Raw genomic sequence first — 22,670 nt, 5'->3', positions numbered from 1 at the left:
GGCGCTGAGTCTGGGAGGCCAAGCAACCGCTGGAGGAGCCCTGCACTGGCCCTTCCCTTCCCTCGCACAGAGCTCTTCCTGCTGGAGCCCTTGGCAGTGTGCTAGCCACCGGCCCCTAAGCCCTCCCCAAGGACGCCTGGGGCCTAGGTGCAAAGGCAAAGCAGGAGCGGAGCTGAGGCCAGGAAGGCGCCAGTGGCGTCTCCCAGCCTCGCGCAGCCTGCTCCTTCCTGGGCAGGAAGCCTAGCAGCGAGGCAAGTCTGGGCAAGGCTCGCCCAGGGCAGAGCCGCCTCGCGCCAGCAACTCTGCCAGAACGGGCCTCTGAGCAGAGCTGGAGCTCTGCCGTCCTGGAGGCGCACTCGGCTCCAGCCAAGTAGGGCTTGAGCCAAACGAGGCTGGGCTGCCTCTTCTTCCCTCGAGGAGGCTCGCCTCCCCGCCAGCTGTTCACTCGGCTTCCAGGTGGGGGCGCTCTGCGCCTCCTGCAGGTCTTGGCTCAGGGGCTGCTTGCCCTGAGCTGGGGCTGTGCGCGGGAGCCCAGGCACGCAGGGGCAGGCCCCAACCAGCTGCACACGTCTCTGCTGGGGAGGAGAGCGCTAGGGAAGCTACGTGTGTGAGGCAGCTGCTGGGCGCCCAGGGAGTCAGCCTCCGGCTGTGCGTGGCTGCAGACCCCAGCCAGGGGCCCTGGGAGCCTGGTGCACTCCGTGCGGCGCTGAGTCTGTGCGGCCAAGCAACCGCTGGAGGAGCCCTGCACTGGCCCTTCCCTTCCCTCGCACAGAGCTCTTCCTGCTGGAGCCCTTGGCAGTGTGCAAGCCACCGGCCCCTAAGCCCTCCCCAAGGACGCCTGGGGCCTAGGTGCAAAGGCAAGGCAGGAGCGGAGCTGAGGCCAGGAAGGCGCCAGTGGCGTCTCCCAGCCTCGCGCAGCCTGCTCCTTCCTGGGCAGGAAGCCTAGCAGCGAGGCAAGTCTGGGCAAGGCTCGCCCAGGGCAGAGCAGCCTCGGGCCAGCAACTCTGCCAGAACGGGCCTCTGAGCAGAGCTGGAGCTCTGCCGTCATGGAGACGCACTCGGCTCCAGCAATGTAGGGCTTGAGCCAAACGAGGCTGGGCTGCCTCTTCTTCCCTCGAGGAGGCTCGACTCCCCGCCAGCTGTTCACTCGGCTTCCAGGTGGGGGCGCTCTGCGCCTCCTGCAGGTCTTGGCTCAGGGGCTGCTTGCCCTGAGCTGGGGCTGTGCGCGGGAGCCCAGGCACGCAGGGGCAGGCCCCAACCAGCTGCACACGTCTCTGCTGGGGAGGAGAGCGCTAGGTAAGCTACGTGTGTGAGGCAGCTGCTGGGCGCCCAGGGAGTCAGCCTCGGGGTGTGCGGGGCTGCAGACCCCAGCCAGGGGCCCTGGGAGCCTGGTGCACTCCGTGCGGCGCAGAGTCTGCGCGGCCAAGCAACCGCTGGAGGAGCCCTGCACTGGCCCTTCCCTTCCCTCGCACAGAGCTCTTCCTGCTGGAGCCCTTGGCAGTGTGCAAGCCACCGGGCCCTAAGCCCTCCCCAAGGACGCCTGGGGCCTAGGTGCAAAGGCAAGGCAGGAGCGGAGCTGAGGCCAGGAAGGCGCCAGTGGCGTCTCCCAGCCTCGCGCAGCCTGCTCCTTCCTGGGCAGGAAGCCTAGCAGCGAGGCAAGTCTGGGCAAGGCTCGCCCAGGGCAGAGCAGCCTCGCGCCAGCAACTCTGCCAGAACGGGCCTCTGAGCAGAGCTGGAGCTCTGCCGTCCTGGTGGCGCACTCGGCTCCAGCCAAGTAGGGCTTGAGCCCAACGAGGCTGGGCTGCCTCTTCTTCCCTCGAGGAGGCTCGCCTCCCCGCCAGCTGTTCACTCGGCTTCCAGGTGGGGGCGCTCTGCGCCTCCTGCAGGTCTTGGCTCAGGGGCTGCTTGCCCTGAGCTGGGGCTGTGGGCGGGAGCCCAGGCACGCAGGGGCAGGCCCCAACCAGCTGCACACGTCTCTGCTGGGGAGGAGAGCGCTAGGGAAGCTACGTGTGTGAGGCAGCTGCTGGGCGCCCAGGGAGTCAGCCTCCGGCTGTGCGGGGCTGCAGACCCCAGCCAGGGGCCCTGGGAGCCTGGTGCACTCCGTGCGGCGCTGAGCCTGGGCGTCCAAGCAACCGCTGGAGGAGCCCTGCACTGGCCCTTCCCTTCCCTCGCACAGAGCTCTTCCTGCTGGAGCCCTTGGCAGTGTGCAAGCAACCGGCCCCTAAGCCCTCCCCAAGGACGCCTGGGGCCTAGGTGCAAAGGCAAGGCAGGAGCGGAGCTGAGGCCAGGAAGGCGCCAGTGGCGTCTCCCAGCCTCGCGCAGCCTGCTCCTTCCTGGGCAGGAAGCCTACCAGTGAAGCAAGTCTGGGCAAGGCTCGCCCAGAGCAGAGCAGCCTCGCGCCAGCAACTCTGCCAGAACGGGCCTCTGAGCAGAGCTGGAGCTCTGCCGTCCTGGAGGCGCACTCGGCTCCAGCCAAGTAGGGCTTGAGCCAAACGAGGCTGGGCTGCCTCTTCTTCCCTCGAGGAGGCTCGCTCCCCGCCAGCTGTTCACTCGGCTTCCAGGTGGGGGCGCTCTGCGCCTCCTGCAGGTCTTGGCTCAGGGGCTGCTTGCCCTGAGCTGGGGCTGTGGGCGGGAGCCCAGGCACGCAGGGGCAGGCCCCAACCAGCTGCACACGTCTCTGCTGGGGAGGAGAGCGCTAGGGAAGCTACGTGTGTGAGGCAGCTGCTGGGCGCCCAGGGAGTCAGCCTCGGGGTGTGCGGGGCTGCAGACCCCAGCCAGGTGCCCTGGGAGCCTGGTGCACTCCGTGCGGCGCTGAGTCTGGGCGGCCAAGCAACCGCTGGAGGAGCCCTGCACTGGCCCTTCCCTTCCCTCGCACAGATCTCTTCCTGCTGGAGCCCTTGGCAGTGTGCAAGCCACCGGCCCCTAAGCCCACCCTAAGGACGCCTGGGGCCTAGGTGCAAAGGCAAGGCAGGAGCGGAGCTGAGGCCAGGAAGGCGCCAGTGGCGTCTCCCAGCCTCGCGCAGCCTGCTCCTTCCTGGGCAGGAAGCCTAGCAGCGAGGCAAGTCTGGGCAAGGCTCGCCCAGGGCAGAGCAGCCTCGCGCCAGCAACTCTGCCAGAACGGGCCTCTGAGCAGAGCTGGAGCTCTGCCGTCCTGGAGGCGCACTCGGCTCCAGCCAAGTAGGGCTTGAGCCAAACGAGGCTGGGCTGCCTCTTCTTCCCTCGAGGAGGCTCGCCTCCCCGCCAGCTGTTCACTCGGCTTCCAGGTGGGGGCGCTCTGCGCCTCCTGCAGGTCTTGGCTCAGGGGCTGCTTGCCCTGAGCTGGGGCTGTGGGCGGGAGCCCAGGCACGCAGGGGCAGGCCCCAACCAGCTGCACACGTCTCTGCTGGGGAGGAGAGCGCTAGGGAAGCTACGTGTGTGAGGCAGCTGCTGGGCGCCCAGGGAGTCAGCCTCCGGCTGTGCGGGGCTGCAGACCCCAGCCAGGGGCCCTGGGAGCCTGGTGCACTCCGTGCGGCGCTGAGCCTGGGCGGCCAAGCAACCGCTGGAGGAGCCCTGCACTGGCCCTTCCCTTCCCTCGCACAGAGCTCTTCCTGCTGGAGCCCTTGGCAGTGTGCAAGCAACCGGCCCCTAAGCCCTCCCCAAGGACGCCTGGGGCCTAGGTGCAAAGGCAAGGCAGGAGCGGAGCTGAGGCCAGGAAGGCGCCAGTGGCGTCTCCCAGCCTCGCGCAGCCTGCTCCTTCCTGGGCAGGAAGCCTAGCAGTGAGGCAAGTCTGGGCAAGGCTCGCCCAGAGCAGAGCAGCCTCGCGCCAGCAACTCTGCCAGAACGGGCCTCTGAGCAGAGCTGGAGCTCTGCCGTCCTGGAGGCGCACTCGGCTCCAGCCAAGTAGGGCTTGAGCCAAACGAGGCTGGGCTGCCTCTTCTTCCCTCGAGGAGGCTCGCTCCCCGCAAGCTGTTCACTCGGCTTCCAGGTGGGGGCGCTCTGCGCCTCCTGCAGGTCTTGGCTCAGGGGCTGCTTGCCCTGAGCTGGGGCTGTGGGCGGGAGCCCAGGCACGCAGGGGCAGGCCCCAACCAGCTGCACACGTCTCTGCTGGGGAGGAGAGCGCTAGGGAAGCTACGTGTGTGAGGCATCTGCTGGGCGCCCAGGGAGTCAGCCTCGGGGTGTGCGGGGCTGCAGACCCCAGCCAGGTGCCCTGGGAGCCTGGTGCACTCCGTGCGGCGCTGAGTCTGGGCGGCCAAGCAACCGCTGGAGGAGCCCTGCACTGGCCCTTCCCTTCCCTCGCACAGATCTCTTCCTGCTGGAGCCCTTGGCAGTGTGCAAGCCACCGGCCCCTAAGCCCTCCCCAAGGACGCCTGGGGCCTAGGTGCAAAGGCAAGGCAGGAGCGGAGCTGAGGCCAGGAAGGCGCCAGTGGCGTCTCCCAGCCTCGCGCAGCCTGCTCCTTCCTGGGCAGGAAGCCTAGCAGCGAGGCAAGTCTGGGCAAGGCTCGCCCAGGGCAGAGCAGCCTCGCGCCAGCAACTCTGCCAGAACGGGCCTCTGAGCAGAGCTGGAGCTCTGCCGTCCTGGAGGCGCACTCGGCTCCAGCCAAGTAGGGCTTGAGCCAAACGAGGCTGGGCTGCCTCTTCTTCCCTCGAGGAGGCTCGCCTCCCCGCCAGCTGTTCACTCGGCTTCCAGGTGGGGGCGCTCTGCGCCTCCTGCAGGTCTTGGCTCAGGGGCTGCTTGCCCTGAGCTGGGGCTGTGGGCGGGAGCCCAGGCACGCAGGGGCAGGCCCCAACCAGCTGCACACGTCTCTGCTGGGGAGGAGAGCGCTAGGGAAGCTACGTGTGTGAGGCAGCTGCTGGGCGCCCAGGGAGTCAGCCTCCGGCTGTGCGGGGCTGCAGACCCCAGCCAGGGGCCCTGGGAGCCTGGTGCACTCCGTGCCGAGCTGAGTCTGGGCGGCCAAGCAACCGCTGGAGGAGCCCTGCACTGGCCCTTCCCTTCCCTCGCACAGAGCTCTTCCTGCTGGAACCCTTGGCAGTGTGCAAGCCACCGGCCCCTAAGCCCTCCCCAAGGACGCCTGGGGCCTAGGTGCAAAGGCAAGGCAGGAGCGGAGCTGAGGCCAGGAAGGCGCCAGTGGCGTCTCCCAGCCTCGCGCAGCCTGCTCCTTCCTGGGCAGGAAGACTAGCAGCGAGGCAAGTCTGGGCAAGGCTCGCCCAGGGCAGAGCAGCCTCGCGCCAGCAACTCTGCCAGAACGGGCCTCTGAGCAGAGCTGGAGCTCTGCCGTCCTGGAGGCGCACTCGGCTCCAGCCAAGTAGGGCTTGAGCCAAACGAGGCTGGGCTGCCTCTTCTTCCCTCGAGGAGGCTCGCCTCCCCGCCAGCTGTTCACTCGGCTTCCAGGTGGGGGCGCTCTGCGCCTCCTGCAGGTCTTGGCTCAGGGGCTGCTTGCCCTGAGCTGGGGCTGTGGGCGGGAGCCCAGGCACGCAGGGGCAGGCCCCAACCAGCTGCACACGTCTCTGCTGGGGAGGAGAGCGCTAGGGAACCTACGTGTGTGAGGCAGCTGCTGGGCGCCCAGGGAGTCAGCTTCCGGCTGTGCGTGGCTGCAGACCCCAGCCAGGGGCCCTGGGAGCCTGGTGCACTCCGTGCGGCGCTGAGTCTGTGCGGCTAAGCAACCGCTGGAGGAGCCCTGCACTGGCCCTTCCCTTCCCTCGCACAGAGCTCTTCCTGCTGGAGCCCTTGGCAGTGTGCAAGCCACCGGCCCCTAAGCCCTCCCCAAGGACGCCTGGGGCCTAGGTGCAAAGGCAAGGCAGGAGCGGAGCTGAGGCCAGGAAGGCGCCAGTGGCGTCTCCCAGCCTCGCGCAGCCTGCTCCTTCCTGGGCAGGAAGCCTAGCAGCGAGGCAAGTCTGGGCAAGGCTCGCCAGGGCAGAGCAGCCTCGCGCCAGCAACTCTGCCAGAACGGGCCTCTGAGCAGAGCTGGAGCTCTGCCGTCCTGGAGACGCACTCGGCTCCAGCAAAGTAGGGCTTGAGCCAAACGAGGCTGGGCTGCCTCTTCTTCCCTCGAGGAGGCTCGCCTCCCCGCCAGCTGTTCACTCGGCTTCCAGGTGGGGGCGCTCTGCGCCTCCTGCAGGTCTTGGCTCAGGGGCTGCTTGCCCTGAGCTGGGGCTGTGCGCGGGAGCCCAGGCACGCAGGGGCAGGCCCCAATCAGCTGCACACGTCTCTGCTGGGGAGGAGAGCGCTAGGGAAGCTACGTGTGTGAGGCAGCTGCTGGGCGCCCAGGGAGTCAGCCTCGGGGTGTGCGGGGCTGCAGACCCCAGCCAGGGGCCCTGGGAGCCTGGTGCACTCCGTGCGGCGCTGAGTCTGGGCGGCCAAGCAACCGCTGGAGGAGCCCTGCACTGGCCCTTCCCTTCCCTCGCACAGAGCTCTTCCTGCTGGAGCCCTTGGCAGTGTGCAAGCCACCGGCCCCTAAGCCATCCCCAAGGACGCCTGGGGCCTAGGTGCAAAGGCAAGGCAGGAGCGGAGCTGAGGCCAGGAAGGCGCCAGTGGCGTCTCCCAGCCTCGCGCAGCCTGCTCCTTCCTGGGCAGGAAGCCTAGCAGCGAGGCAAGTCTGGGCAAGGCTCGCCCAGGGCAGAGCAGCCTCGCGCCAGCAACTCTGCCAGAACGGGCCTCTGAGCAGAGCTGTAGCTCTGCCGTCCTGGAAGCGCACTCGGCTCCAGCCAAGTAGGGCTTGAGCCAAACGAGGCTGGGCTGCCTCTTCTTCCCTCGAGGAGGCTCGCCTCCCCACCAGCTGTTCACTCGGCTTCCAGGTGGGTTCGCTCTGCGCCTCCTGCAGGTCTTGGCTCAGGGGCTGCTTGCCCTGAGCTGGGGCTGTGGGCGGGAGCCCAGGCACGCAGGGGCAGGCCCCAACCAGCTGCACACGTCTCTGCTGGGGAGGAGAGCGCTAGGGAAGCTACGTGTGTGAGGCAGCTGCTGGGCGCCCAGGGAGTCAGCCTCCGGCTGTGCGGGGCTGCAGACCCCAGCCAGGGGCCCTGGGAGCCTGGTGCACTCCGTGCGGCGCTGAGCCTGGGCGGCCAAGCAACCGCTGGAGGAGCCCTGCACTGGCCCTTCCCTTCCCTCGCACAGAGCTCTTCCTGCTGGAGCCCTTGGCAGTGTGCAAGCCACCGGCCCCTAAGCCCTCCCCAACGACGCCTGGGGCCTAGGTGCAAAGGCAAGGCAGGAGCGGAGCTGAGGCCAGGAAGGCGCCAGTGGCGTCTCCCAGCCTCGCGCAGCCTGCTCCTTCCTCGGCAGGAAGCCTAGCAGCGAGGCAAGTCTGGGCAAGGCTCGCCCAGAGCAGAGCAGCCTCGCGCTAGCAACTCTGCCAGAACGGGCCTCTGAGCAGAGCTGGAGCTCTGCCGTCCTGGAGGCGCACTCGGCTCCAGCCAAGTAGGGCTTGAGCCAAACGAGGCTGGGCTGCCTCTTCTTCCCTCGAGGAGGCTCGCTCCCCGCCAGCTGTTCACTCGGCTTCCAGGTGGGGGCGCTCTGCGCCTCCTGCAGGTCTTGGCTCAGGGGCTGCTTGCCCTGAGCTGGGGCTGTGGGCGGGAGCCCAGGCACGCAGGGGCAGGCCCCAACCAGCTGCACACGTCTCTGCTGGGGAGGAGAGCGCTAGGGAAGCTACGTGTGTGAGGCAGGTGCTGGGCGCCCAGGGTGTCAGCCTCCGGCTGTGCGGGGCTGCAGACCCCAGCCAGGGGCCCTGGGAGCCTGGTGCACTCCGTGCGGCGCTGAGCCTGGGCGGCCAAGCAACCGCTGGAGGAGCCCTGCACTGGCCCTTCCATTCCCTCGCACAGAGCTCTTCCTGCTGGAGCCCTTGGCAGTGTGCAAGCCACCGGCCCCTAAGCCCTCCCCAAGGACGCCTGGGGCCTAGGTGCAAAGGCAAGGCAGGAGCGGAGCTGAGGCCAGGAAGGCGCCAGTGGCGTCTCCCAGACTCGCGCAGCCTGCTCCTTCCTGGGCAGGAAGCCTAGCAGCGAGGCAAGTCTGGGCAAGGCTCGCCCAGGGCAGAGCAGCCTGGCGCCAGCAACTCTGCCAGATCGGGCCTCTGAGCAGAGCTGGAGCTCTGCCGTCCTGGAGGTGCACTCGGCTCCAGCCAAGTAGGGCTTGAGCCAAACGAGGCTGGGCTGCCTCTTCTTCCCTCGAGGAGGCTCGCCTCCCCGCCAGCTGTTCACTCGGCTTCCAGGTGGGGGCGCTCTGCGCCTCCTGCATGTCTTGGCTCAGGGGCTGCTTGCCCTGAGCTGGGGCTGTGGGGGGGAGCCCAGGCACGCAGGGGCAGGCCCCAACCAGCTGCACACGTCTCTGCTGGGGAGGAGAGCGCTAGGGAAGCTACGTGTGTGAGGCAGCTGCTGGGCGCCCAGGGAGTCAGCCTCCGGCTGTGCGGGGCTGCAGACCCCAGCCAGGGGCCCTGGGAGCCTGGTGCACTCCGTGCGGCGCTGAGTCTGTGCGGCCAAGCTACCGCTGGAGGAGCCCTGCACTGGCCCTTCCCTTCCCTCGCACTGAGCTCTTCCTGCTGGAGCCCTTGGCAGTGTGCAAGCCACCGGCCCCTAAGCCCTCCCCAAGGACGCCTGGGGCCTAGGTGCAAAGCAAGGCAGGAGAGGAGCTGAGGCCAGGAAGGCGCCAGTGGCGTCTCCCAGCCTCGCGCAGCCTGCTCCTTCCTGGGCAGGAAGCCTAGCAGCGAGGCAAGTCTGGGCAAGGCTCGCCCAGGGCAGAGCAGCCTCGCGCCAGCAACTCTGCCAGATCGGGCCTCTGAGCAGAGCTGGAGCTCTGCCGTCCTGGAGGCGCACTCGGCTCCAGCCAAGTAGGGCTTGAGCCAAACGAGGCTGGGCTGCCTCTTCTTCCCTCGAGGAGGCTCGCCTCCCCGCGAGCTGTTCATTCGGCTTCCAGGTGGGGGCGCTCTGCGCCTCCTGCAGGTCTTGGCTCAGGGGCTGCTTGCCCTGAGCTGGGGCTGTGTGCGGGAGCCCAGGCACGCAGGGGCAGGCCCCAACCAGCTGCACACGTCTCTGCTGGGGAGGAGAGCGCTAGGGAAGCTACGTGTGTGAGGCAGCTGCTGGGCGCCCAGGGAGTCAGCCTCCGGCTGTGCGGGGCTGCAGACCCCAGCCAGGGGCCCTGGGAGCCTGGTGCACTCCGTGCGGCGCTGAGTCTGGGAGGCCAAGCAACCGCTGGAGGAGCCCTGCACTGGCCCTTCCCTTCCCTCGCACAGAGCTCTTCCTGCTGGAGCCCTTGGCAGTGTGCTAGCCACCGGCCCCTAAGCCCTCCCCAAGGACGCCTGGGGCCTAGGTGCAAAGGCAAAGCAGGAGCGGAGCTGAGGCCAGGAAGGCGCCAGTGGCGTCTCCCAGCCTCGCGCAGCCTGCTCCTTCCTGGGCAGGAAGCCTAGCAGCGAGGCAAGTCTGGGCAAGGCTCGCCCAGGGCAGAGCCGCCTCGCGCCAGCAACTCTGCCAGAACGGGCCTCTGAGCAGAGCTGGAGCTCTGCCGTCCTGGAGGCGCACTCGGCTCCAGCCAAGTAGGGCTTGAGCCAAACGAGGCTGTGCTGCCTCTTCTTCCCTCGAGGAGGCTCGCCTCCCCGCCAGCTGTTCACTCGGCTTCCAGGTGGGGGCGCTCTGCGCCTCCTGCAGGTCTTGGCTCAGGGGCTGCTTGCCCTGAGCTGGGGCTGTGCGCGGGAGCCCAGGCACGCAGGGGCAGGCCCCAACCAGCTGCACACGTCTATGCTGGGGAGGAGAGCGCTAGGGAAGCTACGTGTGTGAGGCAGCTGCTGGGCGCCCAGGGAGTCAGCTTCCGGCTGTGCGGGGCTGCAGACCCCAGCCAGGGGCCCTGGGAACCTGGTGCACTCCGTTCGGCGCTGAGTCTGGGCGGCCAAGCAACCGCTGGAGGAGCCCTGCACTGGCCCTTCCCTTCCCTCGCACAGAGCTCTTCCTGCAGGAGCCCTTGGCAGTGTGCAAGCCACCGGCCCCTAAGCCCTCCCCAAGGACGCCTGGGGCCTAGGTGCAAAGGCAAGGCACGAGCGTAGCTGAGGCCAGGAAGGCGCCAGTGGCGTCTCCCAGCCTCGCGCAGCCTGCTCCTTCCTGGGCAGGAAGCCTAGCAGCGAGGCAAGTCTGGGCAAGGCTCGCCCAGGGCAGAGCAGCCTCGCGCCAGCAACTCTGCCAGATCGGGCCTCTGAGCAGAGCTGGAGCTCTGCCGTCCTGAAGGCGCACTCGGCTCCAGCCAAGTAGGGCTTGAGCCAAACGAGGCTGGGCTGCCTCTTCTTCCCTCGAGGAGGCTCGCCTCCCCGCCAGCTGTTCACTCGGCTTCCAGGTGGGGGCGCTCTGCGCCTCCTGCAGGTCTTGGCTCAGGGGCTGCTTGCCCTGAGCTGGGGCTGTGCGCGGGAGCCCAGGCACGCAGGGGCAGGCCCCAACCAGCTGCACACGTCTCTGCTGGCGAGGAGAGCGCTAGGGAAGCTACGTGTGTGAGGTAGCTGCTGGGCGCCCAGGGAGTCAGCCTCCGGGTGTGCGGGGCTGCAGACCCAGCCAGGGGCCCTGGGAGCCTGGTGCACTCCGTGCGGCGCTGAGTCTGTGCAGCCAAGCAACAGCTGGAGGAGCCCTGCACTGGCCCTTCCCTTCCCTCGCACAGAGGTCTTCCTGCTGGAGCCCTTGGCAGTGTGCAAGCCACCGGCCCCTAAGCCCTCCCCAAGGACGCCTGGGGCCTAGGTGCAAAGGCAAGGCAGGAGCGGAGCTGAGGCCAGGAAGGCGCCAGTGGCGTCTCCCAGCCTCGCGCAGCCTGCTCCTTCCTGGGCAGGAAGCCTAGCAGCGAGGCAAGTCTGGGCAAGGCTCGCCCAGGGCAGAGCAGCCTCGCGCCAGCAACTCTGCCAGATCGGGCCTCTGAGCAGAGCTGGAGCTCTGCCGTCCTGGAGGCGCACTCGGCTCCAGCCAAGTAGGGCTTGAGCCAAACGAGGCTGGGCTGCCTCTTCTTCCCTCGAGGAGGCTCGCCTCCCCGCCAGCTGTTCACTCGGCTTCCAGGTGGGGGCGCTCTGCGCCTCCTGCAGGTCTTCGCTCAGGGGCTGCTTGCCCTGAGCTGGGGCTGTGCGCGGGAGCCCAGGCACGCAGGGGCAGGCCCCAACCAGCTGCACACGTCTCTGCTGGGGAGGAGAGCGCTAGGGAAGCTACGTGTGTGAGGCAGCTGCTGGGCGCCCAGGGAGTCAGCCTCCGGCTGTGCGGGGCTGCAGACCCCAGCCAGGGGCCCTGGGAGCCTGGTGCACTCCGTGCGGCGCTGAGTCTGGGAGGCCAAGCAACCGCTGGAGGAGCCCTGCACTGGCCCTTCCCTTCCCTCGCACAGAGCTCTTCCTGCTGGAGCCCTTGGCAGTGTGCTAGCCACCGGCCCCTAAGCCCTCCCCAAGGACGCCTGGGGCCTAGGTGCAAAGGCAAAGCAGGAGCGGAGCTGAGGCCAGGAAGGCGCCAGTGGCGTCTCCCAGCCTCGCGCAGCCTGCTCCTTCCTGGGCAGGAAGCCTAGCAGCGAGGCAAGTCTGGGCAAGGCTCGCCCAGGGCAGAGCCGCCTCGCGCCAGCAACTCTGCCAGAACGGGCCTCTGAGCAGAGCTGGAGCTCTGCCGTCCTGGAGGCGCACTCGGCTCCAGCCAAGTAGGGCTTGAGCCAAACGAGGCTGTGCTGCCTCTTCTTCCCTCGAGGAGGCTCGCCTCCCCGCCAGCTGTTCACTCGGCTTCCAGGTGGGGGCGCTCTGCGCCTCCTGCAGGTCTTGGCTCAGGGGCTGCTTGCCCTGAGCTGGGGCTGTGCGCGGGAGCCCAGGCACGCAGGGGCAGGCCCCAACCAGCTGCACACGTCTCTGCTGGGGAGGAGAGCGCTAGGGAAGCTACGTGTGTGAGGCAGCTGCTGGGCGCCCAGGGAGTCAGCTTCCGGCTGTGCGGGGCTGCAGACCCCAGCCAGGGGCCCTGGGAGCCTGGTGCACTCCGTTCGGCGCTGAGTCTGGGCGGCCAAGCAACCGCTGGAGGAGCCCTGCACTGGCCCTTCCCTTCCCTCGCACAGAGCTCTTCCTGCAGGAGCCCTTGGCAGTGTGCAAGCCACCGGCCCCTAAGCCCTCCCCAAGGACGCCTGGGGCCTAGGTGCAAAGGCAAGGCAGGAGCGTAGCTGAGGCCAGGAAGGCGCCAGTGGCGTCTCCCAGCCTCGCGCAGCCTGCTCCTTCCTGGGCAGGAAGCCTAGCAGCGAGGCAAGTCTGGGCAAGGCTCGCCCAGGGCAGAGCAGCCTCGCGCCAGCAACTCTGCCAGATCGGGCCTCTGAGCAGAGCTGGAGCTCTGCCGTCCTGAAGGCGCACTCGGCTCCAGCCAAGTAGGGCTTGAGCCAAACGAGGCTGGGCTGCCTCTTCTTCCCTCGAGGAGGCTCGCCTCCCCGCCAGCTGTTCACTCGGCTTCCAGGTGGGGGCGCTCTGCGCCTCCTGCAGGTCTTGGCTCAGGGGCTGCTTGCCCTGAGCTGGGGCTGTGCGCGGGAGCCCAGGCACGCAGGGGCAGGCCCCAACCAGCTGCACACGTCTCTGCTGGCGAGGAGAGCGCTAGGGAAGCTACGTGTGTGAGGTAGCTGCTGGGCGCCCAGGGAGTCAGCCTCCGGGTGTGCGGGGCTGCAGACCCAGCCAGGGGCCCTGGGAGCCTGGTGCACTCCGTGCGGCGCTGAGTCTGTGCGGCCAAGCAACAGCTGGAGGAGCCCTGCACTGGCCCTTCCCTTCCCTCGCACAGAGGTCTTCCTGCTGGAGCCCTTGGCAGTGTGCAAGCCACCGGCCCCTAAGCCCTCCCCAAGGACGCCTGGGGCCTAGGTGCAAAGGCAAGGCAGGAGCGGAGCTGAGGCCAGGAAGGCGCCAGTGGCGTCTCCCAGCCTCGCGCAGCCTGCTCCTTCCTGGGCAGGAAGCCTAGCAGCGAGGCAAGTCTGGGCAAGGCTCGCCCAGGGCAGAGCAGCCTCGCGCCAGCAACTCTGCCAGATCGGGCCTCTGAGCAGAGCTGGAGCTCTGCCGTCCTGGAGGCGCACTCGGCTCCAGCCAAGTAGGGCTTGAGCCAAACGAGGCTGGGCTGCCTCTTCTTCCCTCGAGGAGGCTCGCCTCCCCGCCAGCTGTTCACTCGGCTTCCAGGTGGGGGCGCTCTGCGCCTCCTGCAGGTCTTGGCTCAGGGGCTGCTTGCCCTGAGCTGGGGCTGTGGGCGGGAGCCCAGGCACGCAGGGGCAGGCCCCAACCAGCTGCACACGTCTCTGCTGGGGAGGAGAGCGCTAGGGAAGCTACGTGTGTGAGGCAGCTGCTGGGCGCCCAGGGAGTCAGCCTCCGGGTGTGTGGGGCTGCAGACCCCAGCCAGGGGCCCTGGGAGCCTGGTGCACTCCGTTCGGCGCTGAGTCTGTGCGGCCAAGCAACCGCTGGAGGAGCCCTGCACTGGCCCTTCCCTTCCCTCGCACAGAGCTCTTCCTGCTGGAGCCCTTGGCAGTGTGCAAGCCACCGGCCCCTAAGCCCTCCCCAAGGACGCCTGGGGCCTAGGTGCAAAGCAAGGCAGGAGCGGAGCTGAGGCCAGGAAGGCGCCAGTGGCGTCTCCCAGCCTCGCGCAGCCTGCTCCTTCCTGGGCAGGAAGCCTAGCAGCGAGGCAAGTCTGGGCAAGGCTCGCCCAGGGCAGAGCAGCCTCGCGCCAGCAACTCTGCCAGAACGGGCCTCTGAGCAGAGCTGGAGCTCTGCCGTCCTGGAGGCGCACTCGGCTCCAGCCAAGTAGGGCTTGAGCCAAACGAGGCTGGGCTGCCTCTTCTTCCCTCGAGGAGGCTCGCCTCCCCGCCAGCTGTTCACTCGGCTTCCAGGTGGGGGCGCTCTGCGCCTCCTGCAGGTCTTGGCTCAGGGGCTGCTTGCCCTGAGCTGGGGCTGTGGGCGGGAGCCCAGGCACGCAGGGGCAGGCCCCAACCAGCTGCACACGTCTCTGCAGGGGAGGAGAGCGCTAGGGAAGCTACGTGTGTGAGGCAGATGCTGGGCGCCCAGGGAGTCAGCCTCCGGCTGTGCGGGGCTGCAGGTCCCAGCCAGGGGCCCTGGGAGCCTGGTGCACTCCGTGCGGCGCTGAGCCTGGGCGGCCAAGCAACCGCTGGAGGAGCCCTTCACTGGCCCTTCCCTTCCCTCGCACAGAGCTCTTCCTGCTGGAGCCCTTGGCAGTGTGCAAGCCACCGGCCCCTAAGCCCTCCCCAAGGACGCCTGGGGCCTAGGTGCAAAGGCAAGGCAGGAGCGTAGCTGAGGCCAGGAAGGCGCCAGTGGCGTCTCCCAGCCTCGCGCAGCCTGCTCCTTCCTGGGCAGGAAGCCTAGCAGCGAGGCAAGTCTGGGCAAGGCTCGCCCAGGGCAGAGCAGCCTCGCGCCAGCAACTCTGCCAGAACGGGCCTCTGAGCAGAGCTGTAGCTCTGCCGTCCTGGAGGCGCACTCGGCTCCAGCCAAGTAGGGCTTGAGCCAAACGAGGCTGGGCTGCCTCTTCTTCCCTCGAGGAGGCTCGCCTCCCCGCCAGCTGTTCACTCGGCTTCCAGGTGGGGGCGCTCTGCGCCTCCTGCAGGTCTTGGCTCAGGGGCTGCTTGCCCTGAGCTGGGGCTGTGTGCGGGAGCCCAGGCACGCAGGGGCAGGCCCCAACCAGCTGCACACGTCTCTGCTGGGGAGGAGAGCGCTAGGGAAGCTACGTGTGTGAGGCAGCTGCTGGGCGCCCAGGGAGTCAGCCTCGGGGTGTGCGGGGCTGCAGACCCCAGCCAGGGGCCCTGGGAGCCTGGTGCACTCCGTGCGGCGCTGAGTCTGGGAGGCCAAGCAACCGCTGGAGGAGCCCTGCACTGGCCCTTCCCTTCCCTCGCACAGAGCTCTTCCTGCTGGAGCCCTTGGCAGTGTGCTAGCCACCGGCCCCTAAGCCCTCCCCAAGGACGCCTGGGGCCTAGGTGCAAAGGCAAAGCAGGAGCGGAGCTGAGGCCAGGAAGGCGCCAGTGGCGTCTCCCAGCCTCGCGCAGCCTGCTCCTTCCTGGGCAGGAAGCCTAGCAGCGAGGCAAGTCTGGGCAAGGCTCGCCCAGGGCAGAGCAGCCTCGCGCCAGCAACTCTGCCAGAACGGGCCTCTGAGCAGAGCTGGAGCTCTGCCGTCCTGGAGGCGCACTCGGCTCCAGCCAAGTAGGGCTTGAGCCAAACGAGGCTGGGCTGCCTCTTCTTCCCTCGAGGAGGCTCGCCTCCCCGCCAGCTGTTCACTCGGCTTCCAGGTGGGGGCGCTCTGCGCCTCCTGCAGGTCTTGGCTCAGGGGCTGCTTGCCCTGAGCTGGGGCTGTGCGCGGGAGCCCAGGCACGCAGGGGCAGGCCCCAACCAGCTGCACACGTCTCTGCTGGGGAGGAGAGCGCTAGGGAAGCTACGTGTGTGAGGCAGCTGCTGGGCGCCCAGGGAGTCAGCTTCCGGCTGTGCGGGGCTGCAGACCCCAGCCAGGGGCCCTGGGAGCCTGGTGCACTCTGTTCGGCGCTGAGTCTGGGCGGCCAAGCAACCGCTGGAGGAGCCCTGCACTGGCCCTTCCCTTCCCTCGCACAGAGCTCTTCCTGCAGGAGCCCTTGGCAGTGTGCAAGCCACCGGCCCCTAAGCCCTCCCCAAGGACGCCTGGGGCCTAGGTGCAAAGGCAAGGCAGGAGCGTAGCTGAGGCCAGGAAGGCGCCAGTGGCGTCTCCCAGCCTCGCGCAGCCTGCTCCTTCCTGGGCAGGAAGCCTAGCAGCGAGGCAAGTCTGGGCAAGGCTCGCCCAGGGCAGAGCAGCCTCGCGCCAGCAACTCTTCCAGATCGGGCCTCTGAGCAGAGCTGGAGCTCTGCCGTCCTGAAGGCGCACTCGGCTCCAGCCAAGTAGGGCTTGAGCCAAACGAGGCTGGGCTGCCTCTTCTTCCCTCGAGGAGGCTCGCCTCCCCGCCAGCTGTTCACTCGGCTTCCAGGTGGGGGCGCTCTGCGCCTCCTGCAGGTCTTGGCTCAGGGGCTGCTTGCCCTGAGCTGGGGCTGTGCGCGGGAGCCCAGGCACGCAGGGGCAGGCCCCAACCAGCTGCACACGTCTCTGCTGGCGAGGAGAGCGCTAGGGAAGCTACGTGTGTGAGGTAGCTGCTGGGCGCCCAGGGAGTCAGCCTCTGGGTGTGCGGGGCTGCAGACCCAGCCAGGGGCCCTGGGAGCCTGGTGCACTCCGTGCGGCGCTGAGTCTGTGCGGCCAAGCAACCGCTGGAGGAGCCCTGCACTGGCCCTTCCCTTCCCTCGCACAGAGCTCTTCCTGCTGGAGCCCTTGGCAGTGTGCAAGCCACCGGCCCCTAAGCCCTCCCCAAGGACGCCTGGGGCCTAGGTCCAAAGGCAAGGCAGGAGCGGAGCTGAGGCCAGGAAGGCGCCAGTGGCGTCTCCCAGCCTCGCGCAGCCTGCTCCTTCCTGGGCAGGAAGCCTAGCAGCGAGGCAAGTCTGGGCAAGGCTCGCCCAGGGCAGAGCAGCCTCGCGCCAGCAACTCTGCCAGATCGGGCCTCTGAGCAGAGCTGGAGCTCTGCCGTCCTGGAGGCGCACTCGGCTCCAGCCAAGTAGGGCTTGAGCCAAACGAGGCTGGGCTGCCTCTTCTTCCCTCGAGGAGGCTCGCCTCCCCGCCAGCTGTTCACTCGGCTTCCAGGTGGGGGCGCTCTTCGCCTCCTGCAGGTCTTGGCTCAGGGGCTGCTTGCCCTGAGCTGGGGCTGTGGGCGGGAGCCCAGGCACGCAGGGGCAGGCCCCAACCAGCTGCACACGTCTCTGCTGGGGAGGAGAGCGCTAGGGAAGCTACGTGTGTGAGGCAGCTGCTGGGCGCCCAGGGAGTCAGCCTCGGGGTGTTCGGGGCTGCAGACCCCAGCCAGGGGCCCTGGGAGCCTGGTGCACTCCGTGCGGCGCAGAGTCTGGGCGGCCAAGCAACCGCTGGAGGAGCCCTGCACTGGCCCTTCCCTTCCCTCGCACAGAGCTCTTCCTGCTGGAGCCCTTGGCAGTGTGCAAGCCACCGGCCCCTAAGCCCTCCCCAAGGACGCCTGGGGCCTAGGTGCAAGGGCAAGGCAGGAGCGGAGCTGAGGCCAGGAAGGCGCCAGTGGCGTCTCCCAGCCTCGCGCAGCCTGCTCCTTCCTGGGCAGGAAGCCTAGCAGCGAGGCAAGTCTGGGCAAGGCTCGCCCAGGGCAGAGCAGCCTCGCGCCAGCAACTCTGCCAGAACGGGCCTCTGAGCAGAGCTGGAGCTCTGCCGTCCTGGAGGCGCACTCGGTTCCAGCCAAGTAGGGCTTGAGCCAAACGAGGCTGGGCTGCCTCTTCTTCCCTCGAGGAGGCTCGCCTCCCCGCCAGCTGTTCACTCGGCTTCCTGGTGGGGGCGCTCTGCGCCTCCTGCAGGTCTTGGCTCAGGGGCTGCTTGCCCTGAGCTGGGGCTGTGGGCGGGAGCCCAGGCACGCAGGGGCAGGCCCCAACCAGCTGCACACGTCTCTGCAGGGGAGGAGAGCGCTAGGGAAGCTACGTGTGTGAGGCAGCTGCTGGGCGCCCAGGGAGTCAGCCTCCGGCTGTGCGGGGCTGCAGGCCCCAGCCAGGGGCCCTGGGAGCCTGGTGCACTCCGTGCGGCGCTGAGCCTGGGCGGCCAAGCAACCGCTGGAGGAGCCCTGCACTGGCCCTTCCCTTCCCTCGCACAGAGCTCGTCCTGCTGGAGCCCTTGGCAGTGTGCAAGCCACCGGCCCCTAAGCCCTCCCCAAGGACGCCTGGGGTCTAGGTGCAAAGGCAAGGCAGGAGCGGAGCTGAGTCCAGGAAGGCGCCAGTGGCGTCTCCCAGCCTCGCGCAGCCTGCTCCTTCCTGGGCAGGAAGCCTAGCAGCGAGGCAAGTCTGGGCAAGGCTCGCCCAGGGCAGAGCAGCCTAGCGCCAGCAACTCTGCCAGAACGGGCCTATGAGCAGAGCTGGAGCTCTGCCGTCCTGGAGGCGCACTCGGCTCCAGCCAAGTAGGGCTTGAGCCAAACGAGGCTGGGCTGCCTCTTCTTCCCTCGAGGAGGCTCGCCTCCCCGCCAGCTGTTCACTCGGCTTCCAGGAGGGGGCGCTCGGCCCCCCCTGCAGGTCTTGACTCAGGGGCTGCTTGCCCTGAGCTGGGGCTGTGGGCGGGTGCCCAGGCACGCAGGGGCAGGCCCCAACCAGCTGCACACGTCTCTGCTGGGGAGGAGAGCGCTAGGGAAGCTACGTGTGTGAGGCAGCTGCTGGGCGCCCAGGGAGTCAGCCTCGGGGTGTGCGGGGCTGCAGACCCCAGCCAGGTGCCCTGGGAGCCTGGTGCACTCCGTGCGGCGCTGAGTCTGGGCGGCCAAGCAACCGCTGGAGGAGCCCTGCACTGGCCCTTCCCTTCCCTCGCACAGAGCTCTTCCTGCTGGAGCCCTTGGCAGTGTGCAAGCCACCGGCCCCTAAGCCATCCCCAAGGACGCCTGGGGCCTAGGTGCAAAGGCAAGGCAGGAGCGGAGCTGAGGCCAGGAAGGCGCCAGTGGCGTCTCCCAGCCTCGCGCAGCCTGCTCCTTCCTGGGCAGGAAGCCTAGCAGCGAGGCAAGTCTGGGCAAGGCTCGCCCAGGGCAGAGCAGCCTCGCGCCAGCAACTCTGCCAGAACGGGCCTCTGAGCAGAGCTGTAGCTCTGCCGTCCTGGAAGCGCACTCGGCTCCAGCCAAGTAGGGCTTGAGCCAAACGAGGCTGGGCTGCCTCTTCTTCCCTCGAGGAGGCTCGCCTCCCCACCAGCTGTTCACTCGGCTTCCAGGTGGGTTCGCTCTGCGCCTCCTGCAGGTCTTGGCTCAGGGGCTGCTTGCCCTGAGCTGGGGCTGTGGGCGGGAGCCCAGGCACGCAGGGGCAGGCCCCAACCAGCTGCACACGTCTCTGCTGGGGAGGAGAGCGCTAGGGAAGCTACGTGTGTGAGGCAGCTGCTGGGCGCCCAGGGAGTCAGCCTCCGGCTGTGCGGGGCTGCAGACCCCAGCCAGGGGCCCTGGGAGCCTGGTGCACTCCGTGCGGCGCTGAGCCTGGGCGGCCAAGCAACCGCTGGAGGAGCCCTGCACTGGCCCTTCCCTTCCCTCGCACAGAGCTCTTCCTGCTGGAGCCCTTGGCAGTGTGCAAGCCACCGGCCCCTAAGCCCTCCCCAACGACGCCTGGGGCCTAGGTGCAAAGGCAAGGCAGGAGCGGAGCTGAGGCCAGGAAGGCGCCAGTGGCGTCTCCCAGCCTCGCGCAGCCTGCTCCTTCCTGGGCAGGAAGCCTAGCAGCGAGGCAAGTCTGGGCAAGGCTCGCCCAGAGCAGAGCAGCCTCGCGCTAGCAACTCTGCCAGAACGGGCCTCTGAGCAGAGCTGGAGCTCTGCCGTCCTGGAGGCGCACTCGGCTCCAGCCAAGAGGGGCTTGAGCCAAACGAGGCTGGGCTGCCTCTTCTTCCCTCGAGGAGGCTCGCTCCCCGCCAGCTGTTCACTCGGCTTCCAGGTGGGGGCGCTCTGCGCCTCCTGCAGGTCTTGGCTCAGGGGCTGCTTGCCCTGAGCTGGGGCTGTGGGCGGGAGCCCAGGCACGCAGGGGCAGGCCCCAACCAGCTGCACACGTCTCTGCTGGGGAGGAGAGCGCTAGGGAAGCTACGTGTGTGAGGCAGGTGCTGGGCGCCCAGGGTGTCAGCCTCCGGCTGTGCGGGGCTGCAGACCCCAGCCAGGGGCCCTGGGAGCCTGGTGCACTCCGTGCGGCGCTGAGCCTGGGCGGCCAAGCAACCGCTGGAGGAGCCCTGCACTGGCCCTTCCCTTCCCTCGCACAGAGCTCTTCCTGCTGGAGCCCTTGGCAGTGTGCAAGCCACCGGCCCCTAAGCCCTCCCCAAGGACGCCTGGGGCCTAGGTGCAAAGGCAAGGCAGGAGCGGAGCTGAGGCCAGGAAGGCGCCAGTGGCGTCTCCCAGACTCGCGCAGCCTGCTCCTTCCTGGGCAGGAAGCCTAGCAGCGAGGCAAGTCTGGGCAAGGCTCGCCCAGGGCAGAGCAGCCTGGCGCCAGCAACTCTGCCAGATCGGGCCTCTGAGCAGAGCTGGAGCTCTGCCGTCCTGGAGGTGCACTCGGCTCCAGCCAAGTAGGGCTTGAGCCAAACGAGGCTGGGCTACCTCTTCTTCCCTCGAGGAGGCTCGCCTCCCCGCCAGCTGTTCACTCGGCTTCCAGGTGGGGGCGCTCTGCGCCTCCTGCATGTCTTGGCTCAGGGGCTGCTTGCCCTGAGCTGGGGCTGTGGGGGGGAGCCCAGGCACGCAGGGGCAGGCCCCAACCAGCTGCACACGTCTCTGCTGGGGAGGAGAGCGCTAGGGAAGCTACGTGTGTGAGGCAGCTGCTGGGCGCCCAGGGAGTCAGCCTCCGGCTGTGCGGGGCTGCAGACCCCAGCCAGGGGCCCTGGGAGCCTGGTGCACTCCGTGCGGCGCTGAGTCTGTGCGGCCAAGCTACCGCTGGAGGAGCCCTGCACTGGCCCTTCCCTTCCCTCGCACTGAGCTCTTCCTGCTGGAGCCCTTGGCAGTGTGCAAGCCACCGGCCCCTAAGCCCTCCCCAAGGACGCCTGGGGCCTAGGTGCAAAGCAAGGCAGGAGCGGAGCTGAGGCCAGGAAGGCGCCAGTGGCGTCTCCCAGCCTCGCGCAGCCTGCTCCTTCCTGGGCAGGAAGCCTAGCAGCGAGGCAAGTCTGGGCAAGGCTCGCCCAGGGCAGAGCAGCCTCGCGCCAGCAACTCTGCCAGATCGGGCCTCTGAGCAGAGCTGGAGCTCTGCCGTCCTGGAGGCGCACTCGGCTCCAGCCAAGTAGGGCTTGAGCCAAACGAGGCTGGGCTGCCTCTTCTTCCCTCGAGGAGGCTCGCCTCCCCGCCAGCTGTTCATTCGGCTTCCAGGTGGGGGCGCTCTGCGCCTCCTGCAGGTCTTGGCTCAGGGGCTGCTTGCCCTGAGCTGGGGCTGTGTGCGGGAGCCCAGGCACGCAGGGGCAGGCCCCAACCAGCTGCACACGTCTCTGTTGGGGAGGAGAGCGCTAGGGAAGCTACGTGTGTGAGGCAGCTGCTGGGCGCCCAGGGAGTCAGCCTCCGGCTGTGCGGGGCTGCAGACCCCAGCCAGGGGCCCTGGGAGCCTGGTGCACTCCGTGCGGCGCTGAGTCTGGGAGGCCAAGCAACCGCTGGAGGAGCCCTGCACTGGCCCTTCCCTTCCCTCGCACAGAGCTCTTCCTGCTGGAGCCCTTGGCAGTGTGCTAGCCACCGGCCCCTAAGCCCTCCCCAAGGACGCCTGGGGCCTAGGTGCAAAGGCAAAGCAGGAGCGGAGCTGAGGCCAGGAAGGCGCCAGTGGCGTCTCCCAGCCTCGCGCAGCCTGCTCCTTCCTGGGCAGGAAGCCTAGCAGCGAGGCAAGTCTGGGCAAGGCTCGCCCAGGGCAGAGCCGCCTCGCGCCAGCAACTCTGCCAGAACGGGCCTCTGAGCAGAGCTGGAGCTCTGCCGTCCTGGAGGCGCACTCGGCTCCAGCCAAGTAGGGCTTGAGCCAAACGAGGCTGTGCTGCCTCTTCTTCCCTCGAGGAGGCTCGCCTCCCCGCCAGCTGTTCACTCGGCTTCCAGGTGGGGGCGCTCTGCGCCTCCTGCAGGTCTTGGCTCAGGGGCTGCTTGCCCTGAGCTGGGGCTGTGCGCGGGAGCCCAGGCACGCAGGGGCAGGCCCCAACCAGCTGCACACGTCTCTGCTGGGGAGGAGAGCGCTAGGGAAGCTACGTGTGTGAGGCAGCTGCTGGGCGCCCAGGGAGTCAGCTTCCGGCTGTGCGGGGCTGCAGACCCCAGCCAGGGGCCCTGGGAGCCTGGTGCACTCCGTTCGGCGCTGAGTCTGGGCGGCCAAGCAACCGCTGGAGGAGCCCTGCACTGGCCCTTCCCTTCCCTCGCACAGAGCTCTTCCTGCAGGAGCCCTTGGCAGTGTGCAAGCCACCGGCCCCTAAGCCCTCCCCAAGGACGCCTGGGGCCTAGGTGCAAAGGCAAGGTAGGAGCGTAGCTGAGGCCAGGAAGGCGCCAGTGGCGTCTCCCAGCCTCGCTCAGCCTGCTCCTTCCTGGGCAGGAAGCCTAGCAGCGAGGCAAGTCTGGGCAAGGCTCGCCCAGGGCAGAGCAGCCTCGCGCCAGCAACTCTGCCAGATCGGGCCTCTGAGCAGAGCTGGAGCTCTGCCGTCCTGAAGGCGCACTCGGCTCCAGCCAAGTAGGGCTTGAGCCAAACGAGGCTGGGCTGCCTCTTCTTCCCTCGAGGAGGCTCGCCTCCCCGCCAGCTGTTCACTCGGCTTCCAGGTGGGGGCGCTCTGCGCCTCCTGCAGGTCTTGGCTCAGGGGCTGCTTGCCCTGAGCTGGGGCTGTGCGCGGGAGCCCAGGCACGCAGGGGCAGGCCCCAACCAGCTGCACACGTCTCTGCTGGCGAGGAGAGCGCTAGGGAAGCTACGTGTGTGAGGTAGCTGCTGGGCGCCCAGGGAGTCAGCCTCCGGGTGTGCGGGGCTGCAGACCCAGCCAGGGGCCCTGGGAGCCTGGTGCACTCCGTGCGGCGCTGAGTCTGTGCGGCCAAGCAACAGCTGGAGGAGCCCTGCACTGGCCCTTCCCTTCCCTCGCACAGAGGTCTTCCTGCTGGAGCCCTTGGCAGTGTGCAAGCCACCGGCCCCTAAGCCCTCCCCAAGGACGCCTGGGGCCTAGGTGCAAAGGCAAGGCAGGAGCGGAGCTGAGGCCAGGAAGGCGCCAGTGGCGTCTCCCAGCCTCGCGCAGCC

This window comes from Ovis canadensis, chromosome 7 (genome assembly GCF_042477335.2).
Source record: "Ovis canadensis isolate MfBH-ARS-UI-01 breed Bighorn chromosome 7, ARS-UI_OviCan_v2, whole genome shotgun sequence".
NCBI lineage: Eukaryota > Metazoa > Chordata > Mammalia > Artiodactyla > Bovidae > Ovis > Ovis canadensis.
The sequence above is the reverse complement of the archived record's forward strand: the minus strand, read 5'-3'. Positions refer to the sequence as shown.